We start from the raw sequence: 14,792 nt of genomic DNA, 5'->3' as shown, positions 1-14,792 counted from the left end.
GGTCAAAAATAGCACAAGAACCATGTATCGCTCATAACTTAGTGTATCTTCCTCCAAAATAACATAATAAGCTCAAAATAAGATAAGTAATCATCTTCAACTTCTTCTCCTCCTTCTAGTCTTCTCCTTCTCCTCCTTCTTCTTCTTCCATTTTTATTCTCCAAAATGACATACTTAGCTAATTATCCTCCAAAATGACATAATTAGCTTATTTAGTTCATTTATCACATAATTAGCTTAGTTAGATAAAAAATAGCACAAGAACCTTGGTTATCTCATACATTAGCGTATCTTTCTCCAAAATGACATAATAAGCTCAAAGTACGATAAGTAATCATCTTCACCTTGTTCTTCTCCTTCTTCTTTTTCTCCTCCTCATACTTGTTCTTCTTCTAGTTTTATTCTCCAAAATGACATACTTAGCTAATTATCCTTCAAAATGACATAATTAGTTTACTTAATTAATTTATGACATAATTAGCTTAGTTAGGTCAAAAATAGCACAAGACATAAGCTTATAACTTAGCGTATCTTCCTCCAAAATGACATAATAATCTAAAAATAAGATAAGTAATCATCTTCACCTTCTTGTACTTCTTCTTCTTCTTTTTCTCCTCCTTCTTCTAGTCTTGTACTTCTCCTCCTTCTTATTCTAGTTTTATTCTCCTAAATTACATACTTTGCTAATTAGCATCTAAAACGACATATTTAGCTTATTTAGTTTATTTCTGACATAATTAGCTTAGTTAGGTCAAAAATAGCACACGAACCTTGGTTAGCTCATAACTTAGCGTATTTTCCTCCAAAATGAAATAATAAGCTCAAAATAAGATAAGTAATCATCTTCACCTTTTCTTGTGTGTCTTCTTCTTTTGCTCCTCCTTGTTCTAGTATTCTCCTTCTCCTCCTCCTCCTTCTTCTTCTAGTTTTATTCTCCTAAATGACATACTTATCTAATTATCCTCTAAAATGACATAATTAGCTTATTTAGTTCATTTATGACAAATATAGCTTAGTTAGGTAAGAAATAGCACAAGAACCTTGGTTAGCTCATAACTTAGCTTATCTTCCTCCAAAATGACCTAATAAGCTCAAAATAAGAAAAGTAATCATCTTCACCTTCTTCTTTTTCTCCTCCTTCTTCTAGTCTTTTCCTTCTCCTCCTGCTTCTTTTTCTAGTTTTATTCTCCAAAATGACATACTTCGGTAATTATCCTCTAAAATGACATAATTAGCTTATTTAGTTCATTTATGACATAATTAGTTTAGTTAGGTCAAAAATAGCACAAGAACCTTGGTTAGCTCATAACTTGGCGTATTTTCCTCCAAAACGACATAATAAGCTCAAAATAAGATAAGTCATCATCTTCACCTTCTCTTCTTTTCTCCTCCTTCTTGTAGTCTTTTCCTTCTCCTACTCCTTGTTTTTCTAGTTTTATTCTCCAAAATGACATACTTAGCTAATTATCCTCTAAAATGACATGATTACCTTATTTAGTTCATTTTTGACACAATTAGTTTAGTTAGGTCAAAAATAGCACAATATCCTTGGTTACCTCATAACTTAGCGTATCTTCCTCCAAAGTTACATAATAAGCTCAAAATAAGATAAGTAATCATCTTCACCATCTTATTCTCCTTCTTTTTCTCCTCCTTCTTATAGTCTTCTCCTTGTCCTCCTCCTTGTTCTTTTAGTTTTATTCTCCAAAATGAAATACTTAGCTAATTATCCTCTAAAATGACATAATTAGCTTATTTAGTTCATTTATGACATAATTAGCTTAGTTCGGTCAAAAATAGCACAAGAACCTTGGTTAGGTCATAACCTAGCGTATCTTCCTCCAAAATGACATAATAAGCTCAAAACAAGATAAGTAATCATCTTCACCTTCTTCTTCTTCTTTTTCTCCTCCTTCTTCTAGTCTTCTCCATCTCCTCCTTATTTTTTAGTTTTATTCTCCCAAATGACATACTTCGCTAATTAGCCTCTAAAATGACATAATTAGCTTATTTAGTTCATTTATGACATTATTAGCTTAGTTAGATCAAAATAGCACAAGAACCCTGGTTAGCTCATAACTTAGCGTATTTTCCTCCAAAATTACATAATAAGCTCAAAATAAGATTAGTAATCATATTGACCTTCTTCTTCTCCTTCGTCTTCTTTCTCTCCTCCTTCTTCTAGTACTCTCCTTCTCATCCTCCTTCTTGTTGGGGAACGTCGCATGGGAAACAAAAATTTTCCTACGCGCACGAAGACCTATCATGGTGATGTCCATCTATGAGAGGGGATGTGTGATCTACGTACCCTTGTAGACCGTACAGCAGAAGCGTTAGTGAACGCGGTTAATGTAGTGGAATGTCCTCACGTCCCTCGATCCGCCCCTCGATCCGTCCCACGATCTAGTGCCGAACGGACGGCACCTCCGCGTTCAGCACACGTACAGCTCGACGATGATCTCGGCCTTCTTGATCCAGCAAGAGAGACGGAGAGGTAGAAGAGTTGTCCGGCAGCGTGATGGCACTCCAGAGGTTGGTGATGATCTTGTCTCAGCAGGGCTCCGCCCGAGCTCCGCAGAAACGCGATCTAGAGGAAAAACCGTGGAGGTATGTGGTCAGGCTGCCGTGGAAAAGTCGTCTCAAATCAGCCCTAAAACCTCCGTATATATAGGTAGGAGAGGGGGAGCCTTGCCTTGGGGCTCAAGGATCCCCAAGGGGGTCGGCCGAGCCAAGGGGGGAAGGTCTCCCCCCAAACCGAGTCCTACTTGGTTTGGTGGGTGGAGTCCTTCTTTCCTTTTCCACCTCCTCCTTTTTTTTATTTTCTCTTTGATTTTCTTCCTATGGCGCATAGGGCCTTCTTGGGCTGTCCCACCAGCCCACTAAGGGCTGGTGTGCCACCCCCAAGGCCTATGGGCTTCCCCGGGGTGGGTTGCCCCCCCGGTGAACTCCTGGAACCCATTCGTCATTCCCGGTAACTCCGAAAACCTTCCGGTAATCAAATGAGGTCATCCTATATATCAATCTTCGTTTCCGGACCATTCCGGAAACCCTCGTGACGTCCGTGATCTCATCCGGGACTCCGAACAACATTCGGTAACCAACCATATAACTCAAATACGCATAAAACAACGTCGAACCTTAAGTGTGCACACCCTGCGGGTTCGAGAACTATGTAGACATGACCCGAGAGACTCCTCGGTCAATATCCAATAGCGGGACCTGGATGCCCATATTGGATCCTACATATTCTACGAAGATCTTATCGTTTGAACCTCAGTGCCAAGGATTCATATAATCCCGTATGTCATTCCCTTTGTCCTTCGGTATGTTACTTGCCCGAGATTCGATCGTCAGTATCCGCATACCTATTTCAATCTCGTTTACCGGCAAGTCTCTTTACTCGTTCCGTAATACAAGATCCCGCAACTTACACTAAGTTACATTGCTTGCAAGGCTTGTGTGTGATGTTGTATTACCGAGTGGGCCCCGAGATACCTCTCCGTCACACGGAGTGACAAATCCCAGTCTTGATCCATACTAACTCAACGAACACCTTCGGAGATACCTGTAGAGCATCTTTATGGTCACCCAGTTACGTTGCGACGTTTGATACACACAAAGTATTCCTCCGGTGTTAGTGACTTATATGATCTCATGGTCATAGGAACAAATACTTGACACGCAGAAAAAACAGTAGCAACAAAATGACACGATCAACATGCTATGTCTATTAGTTTGGGTCTAGTCCATCACGTGATTCTCCTAATGACGTGATCCAGTTATCAAGCAACAACACCTTGTTCATAATCAGAAGACACTGACTATCTTTGATCAACTGGCTAGCCAACTAGAGGCTTGCTAAGGACAGTGTTTTGTCTATGTATCCACACATGTAAATGAGTCTTCATTCAATACAATTATAGCATGGATAATAAACGATTATCTTGATACAGGAATTATAATAATAACTATATTTATTATTGCCTCTAGGGCATAATTCCAACAGTCTCCCACTTGCACTAGAGTCAATAATCTAGCCCTCACATCATCATGCGAATTACATTGTAATAAATCTAACGCCCATATAGTTCTGGTGTTGATCATGCTTTGCCCGTGGAAGAGGTTTAGTCAGCGGGTCTGCTACATTCAGATCCATGTGCACTTTGCATATATTTACGTCCTCCCCTTCGACGTAGTCGCGGATGAGGTTGAAGCGTCGTTTGATGTGTCTGGACTTCTTGTCAAACCGTGGTTCCTTTGCTAAGGCAATGGCACCTGTGTTGTCGCAGAACAAGGTTATTGGATTCAGTGCGCTTGGCACCACTCCAAGATCCGTCATGAACTGCTTCATCCAGACACCCTCCTTAGCCGCCTCCGAGGCAGCCATGTACTCTGCTTCACATGTAGAATCTGCTACGACGCTTTGCTTGGAACTGCACCAGCTTACCGCACCCCCATTAAGAATAAATACGTATCCGGTTTGCGACTTAGAGTCGTCCGGATCTGTGTCAAAGCTTGCATCGACGTAACCTTTTACGGCGAGCTCTTCGTCACCTCCATACACGAGAAACATCTCCTTAGTCCTTTTCAAGTACTTCAGGATATTCTTGACCGCCGTCCAGTGATCCACTCCTGGATTACTCTGGAACCTACCTGCCATACTTATGGCCAGGCTAACGTCCGGTCTAGTGCACAACATTGCATACATGATAGAACCTATGGCTGAAGCATAGGGGACGGTGCGCATATGCTCTCTATCCTCATCAGTTGCTGGGCACTGAGTCTTACTCAATCTCATACCTTGTAAAAATGGCAAGAACCCTTTCTTGGATTGTTCCATTTTGAACCTCTTCAAAACTTTATCAAGGTATGTGCTTTGTGAAAGTCCTATCAGGCGTTTTGATCTATCCCTGTAGATTTTAATGCCTAGAATGCAAGCAGCTTCTCCTAGGTCCTTCATAGAGAAACTTTTATTCAAGTAATCCTTTATGCTCTCCAAAAACTCTACGTTGTTTCCAATCAGCAATATGTCATCCACATATAATATTAGAAACGCCACAGAGCTCCCACTCACTTTCTTGTAAATACAAGATTCTCCAACCACTTGTATAAACCCAAATGCTTTGATCACCTCATCAAAGCGTTTGTTCCAACTCCGAGATGCTTGCACCAGTCCATAAATGGATCGCTGGAGCTTGCACACCTTGTTAGCATTCTTAGAATCGACAAAACCTTCGGGTTGCATCATATACAATTCTTCCTTAAGGAAACCGTTAAGGAACACCGTTTTGACATCCATCTGCCAGATTTCATAATCGAAAAATGCAGCTATTGCTAACATGATTCTGACGGACTTAAGCATCGCTACGGGTGAGAATGTCTCATCGTAGTCAACTCCTTGAACTTGTGAAAAACCCTTTGCCACAAGTCGAGCTTTATAAACGGTCACATTGCCGTCAGCGTCCGTCTTCCTCTTAAAGATCCATTTGTTTTGAATAGCCTTGCGGCCCTCAGGCAGTACCTCCAAAGTCCACACTTTGTTCTCATACATGGATCCTATCTCGGACTTCAGGGCTTCTAGCCATTTGTTGGAATCTGGGCCCACCATTGCTTCTTCATAATTTGCAGGTTCATTGTTGTCCAACAACATGATTGATACGACGGGATTACCGTACCACTCTGGAGCAGCACGTGGTCTCGTCGACCCGCGTGGTTCGACAGAAACTTGAACCGGAGTTTTAGGATCATTATCATTAACTTCCTCCTCAACCGGCGTCGCAACGACAGAGGTTTCCCCTTGCCCTGCGCCACCATCCAGAGGGATGAGAGGTTCGACAACCTCGTCAAGTTCTATATTCCTCCCACTCAATTCTCTCGAGAGAAACTCCTTCTCGAGAAAAGCTCCGTTTTTAGCAACAAACACTTTGCCCTCGGATTTGAGATAGAAGGTGTACCCAACTGTCTCTTTTGGGTAACCTATGAAGACGCACTTTTCCGCTTTGGGTTCCAGCTTTTCAGGCTGAAGCTTTTTGACATAAGAATCACATCCCCAAACTTTAAGAAACGACAACTTTGGCCTTTTGACATACCACAGTTCGTATGGTGTCGTCTCAACGGATTTTGATGGTGCCCTATTTAAAGTGAATGCAGCTGTTTCTAATGCATAACCCCAAAACGATAACGGCAAATCGGTAAGAGACATCATAGATCGCGCCATCTCTAATAAAGTACGATTACGACGTTCGGACACACCATTACGCTGTGGTGTTCCAGGCGGTGTCAACTGTGAAACAATTCCACATTGTCTTAAGTGAGCACCAAACTCGAAACTCAGATATTCACCCCCACGATCAGACCGTAGGAACTTGATCTTCTTGTTATGATGATTTTCAACTTCACTCTGAAATTGCTTGAACTTTTCAAATGTTTCAGACTTGTGCTTCATTAAGTAGACATAACCATATCTACTCAAATCGTCAGTGAAGGTGAGAAAAGAACGATATCCGCCGCGTGCCTCTACGCTCATCGGACCACACACATCGGTATGTATGATTTCCAACAAGTCACTTGCACGCTCCATTGTTCCGGAGAACGGAGTTTTAGTCATCTTGCCCATGAGGCATGGTTTGCACGTGTCAAGTGAAGCAAAGTCAAGTGACTCCAAAAGTCCATCGGCATGGAGTTTCTTCATGCGCTTTACACCAATATGACCTAAGCGGCAGTGCCACAAAAATATGGCGCTATCATTGTTAACTCTAACTCTTTTGGTCTCAATGTTATGTATGTGTGTATCGCTATCAAGATTGAATATGAACAATCCTCTGACATTGGGTGCATGACCATAAAAGATGTTACTCATAGAAATAGAACAACCATTATTCTCTGACTTAAAAGAGTAACCGTCTCGCAATAAACAAGATCCAGATATAATGTTCATGCTCAACGCAGGCACTAAATAACAATGATTCAAGTTCATAACTAATCCTGATGGTAACTTAAGTGAAACTGTGCCGACGGCGATTGCATCAACCTTGGAACCATTTCCTACGCGCATCGTCACTTCATCTTTCGCCAACCTTCGTCTATTCCGCAGTTCCTGTTTCGAGTTGCAAATATGAGCAACAGAACCGGTATCGAATACCCAGGCACTACTACGAGAGATGGTTAAGTACACATCAATAACATGTATATCAAATATACCTGATTTTTCTTTGGCCGCCTTCTTATCTGCCAGATACTTGGGGCAATTGCGCTTCCAGTGACCCATACCCTTGCAATAGTAACACTCTGTCTCAGGCCTAGGTCCAGCTTTGGGTTTCTTCGTCGGATTGGCAACAGGCTTGCCGCTCTTCTTTGAATTACCCTTCTTGCCTTTGCCGTTTCTCTTGAAACTAGTGGTCCTATTCACCATCAACACTTGATGCTCTTTACGGAGTTCAGACTCTGCGACTTTCAGCATCGCAAACAACTCGCCGGGAGACTTGTTCATCCCTTGCATGTTGTAGTTCCACACAAAGCCTTTATAGCTTGGCGGCAGTGATTGAAGGATTCTGTCAGTGATAGCCTCTTGCGGGAGTTCAATCCCCAGCTCAGCTAGACGGTTTGAGTACCCATACATTTTGAGCACATGTTCACTGACAGACGAGTTCTCCTCCATCTTGCAAGCATAGAATTTATCGGAGGTCTCATACCTCTCGATCCGGGCGTTCTTCTGAAAGATAAACTTCAACTCCTGGAACATCTCAAATGCTCCATGACGCTCAAAGCGACGTTGAAGTCCCGGTTCTAAGCCATACAAGACTGCACAATCAACTACTGAGTAGTCCTCCTTATGTGCTAACCAAGCGTTCTTAACATCCTGATCAGCCGTAGCGGGTGGTTCATCTCCTAGCGCAGCATTAAGGACATAATCCTTCTTCCCAGCTTGTAAGATTAGCTTAAGATTATGAGCCCAGTCTACAAAGTTGCTTCCATCATCTTTCAACTTAGCTTTCTCTAGGAACGTATTAAAATTCAGGGTGACTGTCGCGTGAGCCATGATCTGCAACACAAATATATTCAAAGTGGACTTAGACTATGTTCAAGATAATTAGAGTTTAACTTAATCAAATTATTTGCTAAACTCCCACTCAAAAAGTACATCTCTCTAGTCATTTGAGTGGTTCATGATCCACTTACACTAGCTCAAGTCCGATCATCACGTGAGTTGAGCATAGTTTCAGTGGTAAGCATCCCTATGCTAATCATATCATCTATATGATTCATGATCGACCTTTCGGTCTCATATGTTCCGAGGCCATGTGTGCACATGCTAGGCTTGTCAAGCTTAACCCGAGTGTTCCGCGTGCGCAACTGTTTTGCACCCGTTGTATGTGAACGTTGAGTCTATCACATCCGATCATCACGTGGTGTCTCGAAACGACGAACTGTAGCAACGGTGCACAGTCGGGGAGAACACAATTTCGTCTTGAAATTTTAGTGAGAGATCACCTCATAATGCTACCGTCGTTCTAAGCAAAATAAGGTGCATAAAAGGATTAACATCACATGCAATTCATAAGTGACATGATATGGCCATCATCACGTGCTCCTTGATCTCCATCACCAAAGCACCGACACGATCTTCTTGTCACCGGCGCCACACCATGATCTCCATCAACGTGTCGCCATCGGGGTTGTCGTGCTACTCATGCTATTACTACTAAAGCTACATCCTAGCAAAATAGTAAACGCATCTGCAAGCACAAACGTTAGTATAAAGACAACCCTATGGCTCCTGCCGGTTGCCGTACCATCGACGTGCAAGTCGATATTATATATTACAACATGATCATCTCATACATACAATATATCACATCACATCGTTGGCCATATCACATCATAAGCATACCCTGCAAAAACAAGTTAGACGTCCTCTAATTTTGTTGTTGCATGTTTTACGTGGTGACCATGGGTATCTAGTAGGATCGCATCTTACTTACGCAAACACCACAACGGAGATATATGAGTTGCTATTTAACCTCATCCAAGGACCTCCTCGGTCAAATCCGATTCAACTAAAGTTGGAGAAACTGACACTTGCCAGTCATCTTTGAGCAACGGGGTTACTCGTAGTGATGAAACCAGTCTCTCGTAAGCGTACGAGTAATGTCGGTCCAAGCCGCTTCAATCCAACAATACCGCGGAATCAAGAAAAGACTAAGGAGGGCAGCAAAACGCACATCACCACCCACAAAAACTTTTGTGTTCTACTCGCGAAGACATCTACGCATGAACCTAGCTCATGATGCCACTGTTGGGGAACGTCGCATGGGAAACAAAAAATTTCCTACGCGCACGAAGACCTATCATGGTGATGTCCATCTACGAGAGGGGATGTCTGATCTACGTACCCTTTGTAGACCGTACAGCAGAAGCTTAGTGAACGCGGTTGATGTAGTGGAACGTCCTCACGTCCCTCGACCCGCCCCGCGAACCGTCCCGCGATCAGTCCCATGATCTAGTGCCGAACGGACGGCACCTCCGCGTTCAGCACACGTACAACTCGATGACGATCTCGGCCTTCTTGATCCAGCAAGAGAGACGGATAGGTAGAAGAGTTCTCCGGCAGCGTGACTGCGCTTCGGAGGTTGGTGATGATCTTGTCTCAGCAGGGCTCCGCCCGAGCTCCGCAGAAACGCGATCTAGAGGAAAAACCGTGGAGGTATGTGGTCGGGCTGCCGTGGAAAAGTCGTCTCAAATCAGCCCTAAAACCTCCGTATATATAGGTGGGAGAGGGGGAGCCTTGCCTTGGGGCTCAAGGAGCCCCAAGGGGGTCAGCCGAGCCAAGGGGGGAAGGTCTCCCCCCCCCAAACCGAGTCCTACTTGGTTTGGTGGGTGGAGTCCTTCTTTCCTTTCCCACCTCCTCCTTTTTTTCTTTGATTTTCTTCCTATGGCGCATAGGGCCTTCTTGGGCTGTCCCACCAGCCCACTAAGGGCTGGTGTGTCACCCCCAAGGCCTATGGGCTTCCCCGGGGTGGGTTGCCCCCCCGGTGAACTCCCGGAACCCATTCGTCATTCCTGGTACATTCCCGGTAACTCCAAAAACCTTCTGGTAATCAAATGAGGTCATCCTATATATCAATCTTCGTTTCCGGACCATTCCGGAAACCCTCATGACGTCCGTGATCTCATACGGGACTCCGAACAACATTCTATAACCAACCGTATAACTCAAATACGCATAAAACAACGTCGAACCTTAAGTGTGCAGACCCTGCGGGTTCGAGAACTATGTAGACATGACCCGAGAGAATCCTCGGTCAATATCCAATAGCAGGACCTGGATGCCCATATTGGATCCTACATATTCAACGAAGATCTTATCATTTGAACCTCAGTGCCAAGGATTCATATAATCCCGTATGTCATTCCCTTTGTCCTTCGGTATGTTACTTGCCCGAGATTCGATCGTCAGTATCCTCGTACCTATTTCAATCTCGTTTACCGACAAGTCTCTTTACTCGTTCCGTAATACAAGATCCCGCAACTTACACTAAGTTACATTGCTTGCAAGGCTTGTGTGTGATGTTGTATTACCGAGTGGGCCCCGAGATACCTCTCCGTCACACGGAGTGAGAAATCCCAGTCTTGATCCATACTAACTCAACGAACACCTTCGGAGATACCTGTAGAGCATCTTTATAGTCACCGAGTTACGTTGCGACGTTTGATACACACAAATTATTCCTCCGGTGTTAGTGAGTTATATGATCTCATGGTCATAGGAACAAATACTTGACACGCAGAAAAAAACAGTAGCAACAAAATGACACGATCAACATGCTACGTCTATTAGTTTGGGTCTAGTCCATCACGTGATTCTCCTAATGACGTGATCCAGTTATCAAGCAACAACACCTTGTTCATAATCAGAAGACAATGACTATCTTTGATCAACTGGCTAGCCAACTAGAGGCTTGCTAGGGACAGTGTTTTGTCTATGTATCCACACATGTAAATGAGTCTTCATTCAATACAATTATAGCATGGATAATAAACGATTATCTTGATACATGAATTATAATAATAACTATATTTATTATTGCCTCTAGGGCATAATTCCAACACTTCTTATTCTAGTTTTATTCTCCAAAATGGCATACTTAGCTAATTATCCACAAAAGTGACATAATTAGCTTATTCAGTTCATTTATGACAAAATCAGCTTAGTTAGGTAAAACAAATAGCATAAGAACCTTGGTTTGCTCATAACATAGCGTATCTTCCTCCAAAATGACATAATAAGACCAAAATAAGAAAAGTAATCATCTTCAACTTCTTCTTTTCCTTCTCCTTCTTTTTCTCCTCCTTCTTCTAGTCTTCTCCTTCTCCTCCTTCTTCTTCTAGTTTTATTCTCCAAAATGACATACTTTGCTAATTATCCTTTAAAATGACATAATTAGCTTATTTAGTTCATTTAAGTCATAATTCGCTTAGTTAGGTCAAAAATAGCACAAGAACCTTGTTTAGCTCATAACTTAGCGTATCTTCCTCCAATATGACATAATAAGCTCAAAAATATTCACCTTCTTCTCCTTCTTCTTCTTTTTCTCCACCTTCTATTAGTCTTCTCCTTCTCCTCCTCCTTCTTCTTCTAGTTTTATTCTCCAAAATGACATACTTACCTATTGTCCTCCAAAATGACATGATTATCTTATTTAGTTCATTTATGACATAATTAGCTTAGTTAGGTTCAAAATAGCACAATATCCTTGGTTAGATCATAACTTCGCACATCTTCTTCCAAAATGACATAAGAAGCTCAAAATAAGATAAGTAATCATCTTCACATTGTTCTTCTCCTTCTTCTTTTTCTCCCCCTTCTTCTAGTCTTCTCCTTCTCCTCCTCCTCCTTCTTCTTCTTCTAGTTTTATTCTCCAAAATGACATACATAGCTAATTATCCTCCAAAATGACATAAATACCTTATTTAGTTCATTTATGACATAATTAGCTTATTTAATTCATATATGACATAATTAGCTTAGTTTGGTCAAAAATAGCACAAGAACCTTTATTAGCTCATAACTTAGCGTACCTTCCTTCAAAATGACATGACAAGCTCAAAGTAAGATAAGTAATCATTTTCACATTCTTCTTCCCCTTCTTATTTTTCTTCTCCTTCCTCTAGTCTTCTCCTTCTCCTCCTCCGCCTTCTTCTTCTATCTTTATTCTCCAAAATGACATACTTAGCTAATTATCCTCCAAAATGACATAATTACCTTATTTAGTTCATTTATGACATAATTAGCTTAGTTAGGTCAAAAATAGCACAAGAACCTTGGTCAGCTCATAACTTCGCATATCTTCCTCCAAAATGACATAATGAGCTCAAAATAAGATAAGTAATCATCTTCACCTTCTTATTCTCCTTTTTCAACTTTCCCCCTCCTTCTTCTAGTCTTCTCCTATGCCTCCTCCTTCTTCTAGTTGTATTCTCCAAAATGACATACTTAGGTAATTATCCTCTAAAGTGACATAATTAGCTTATTTAGTTCTTCATGACATAATTAACTTAGTTATGTCAAAAATAGCACAAGAACCCTTGTTAGCTCAAAACTTAGCGTATCTTCCTCCAAAATGATATAATAAGCTCAAAATAAGATAAGAAATCATATTCAGCTTCTTATTCTCCTTCTTATTTTTCTCCTTCTTGTGGTCTTCTCCTTCTCCTCCTTTTTTTCTTCTACTTTTATTCTCCTAAATCACATACTTAGCTAATTATCCTTTAAAATGGAATAATTAGCTTATTTATTTCATTTATGACATAATTAGCTTAATTAGGTCAAAAATAGCACAAGAACCATGGTTCGCTCATAACTTAGTGTATCTTCCTCCAAAATAACATAATAAGCTCAAAATAAGATAAGTAGTCATCTTCAACTTCTTCTCCTTCTTCTAGTATTCTCCTTCTCCTCCTTCTTCTTCTTCCATTTTTATTCTCCAAAATGACATACTTAGCTAATTATCCTCCAAAATGACATAATTAGCTTATTTAGTTCATTTGTCACATAATTAGCTTAGTTAGATCAAAAATAGCACAAGAACCTTGGTTATCTCATACATTAGTGTATCTTTCTCGAAAATGACATAATAATCTCAAAGTAAGATAAGTAATCACCTTCACCTTCTTCTTCTCCTTCTTCTTTTTCTCCTCCTCCAACTTGTTCTTCTTCTAGTTTTATGCTCCAAAATGACATACTTAGCTAATTATCCTTCAAAATGACATAATTAGTTTACTTAATTAATTTATGACATAATTAGATTAGTTAGGTCAAAAATAGCACAAGACGTAAGCTTATAACTTAGCGTATCTTCCTCCAAAATGACATAATAATCTAAAAATAAGATAACTAATCATCTTCACCTTCTTCTACTCCTTCTTCTTCTTTTTCTCCTCCTTCTAGTCTTGTACTTATCCTCCTTCTTCTTCTAGTTTTATTCTCCTAAATTACATACTTTGCTAATTAGCTTCTAAAACGACATGTTTAGCTTATTTAGTTTATTTATGACATAATTAGCTTAGTTAGGTCAAAAATAGCACATGAACCTTAGTTAGCTCATAGCTTAGCGTATTTTCCTCCAAAATGAAATAATAAGCTCAAAATAAGATAAGTAATCATCTTCACATTTTCTTCTCTGTCTTCTTCTTTTGCTCCTCCTTCTTCTAGTATTCTCCTTCTCCTCCTCCTCCTCCTTCTTCTAGTTTTATTCTCCTAAATGACATACTTATCTAATTATCCTCTAAAATGACGTAATTAGCTTATTTAGATCATTTATGACAAATATAGCTTTGTTAGGTAAGAAATAGCACAAGAACCTTGGTTAGCTCATAACTTAGCTTATCTTCCTCCAAAATGACCTAATAAGCTCAAAATAAGAAAAGTAATCATCTTCACCTTCTTCTTCTTTTTCTCCTCCTTCTTCTAGTCTTCTCCTTCTCCTCCTGCTTCTTTTTCTAGTTTTATTCTCCAAAATGACATACTTCGGTAATTATCCTCTAAAATGATATAATTAGCTTATTTAGTTCATTTATGACATAATTAACTAAGTTAGGTCAAAAATTGCACAAGAACCTTGGTTAGCTATTAACTTAGCGTATTTTCCTCCAAAATAACATGATAAGCTCAAAATAAGATAAGTAATGATCTTCACCTTCTTCTTCTCCTTCTTCTTTTTCTCCTCCTTCCTCTAGTATTCTCCTTCCCCCCCTTCTTCTTATTCTAGTTTTATTCTCCAAAATGACATACTTAGTTAATTATCCTCATAAATGACATAATTATCTTATTTAGTTCATTTATGACAAAATTAGCGTAGTTAGGTAAAAAAATAGCACAAGAACCTTGGTTAGCTCATAACTTAGCGTATCTTCCTCAAAAATCACATAATAACCTCAAAATAAGGAAAGTAATCATCTTCACCTTCTTCTTCTGCTTATTCTTCTTTTTCTCCTCCTTCTATAAGTCTTCTCCTTCTCTTCCTCCTTCTTCTTCAAGTTTTATTCTCCAAAATGACATACTTCGCTAATTATCCTCCAAAATGATATAATTAGCTTATTTTGTTCATTTATGACATAATTAGCTCAGTTAGGTCAAAAATAGCACAAGGACCTTAGTTAGATCATAACTTAGCGTACCTTCCTTGAAAATGGCATAACACGCTCAAAATAAGATAAGTAATCAACTTCACATTCTTCTTCTCCTTCTCCCCCCCCTCCTTCTTCTAGTTTTATTCTCCAAAATGACACACTTC

Source organism: Hordeum vulgare, chromosome 3H (assembly GCF_904849725.1).
Source record: "Hordeum vulgare subsp. vulgare chromosome 3H, MorexV3_pseudomolecules_assembly, whole genome shotgun sequence".
NCBI classification, from domain to species: Eukaryota; Viridiplantae; Streptophyta; class Magnoliopsida; order Poales; family Poaceae; genus Hordeum; species Hordeum vulgare.
This window is presented reverse-complemented; position numbering follows the sequence as displayed.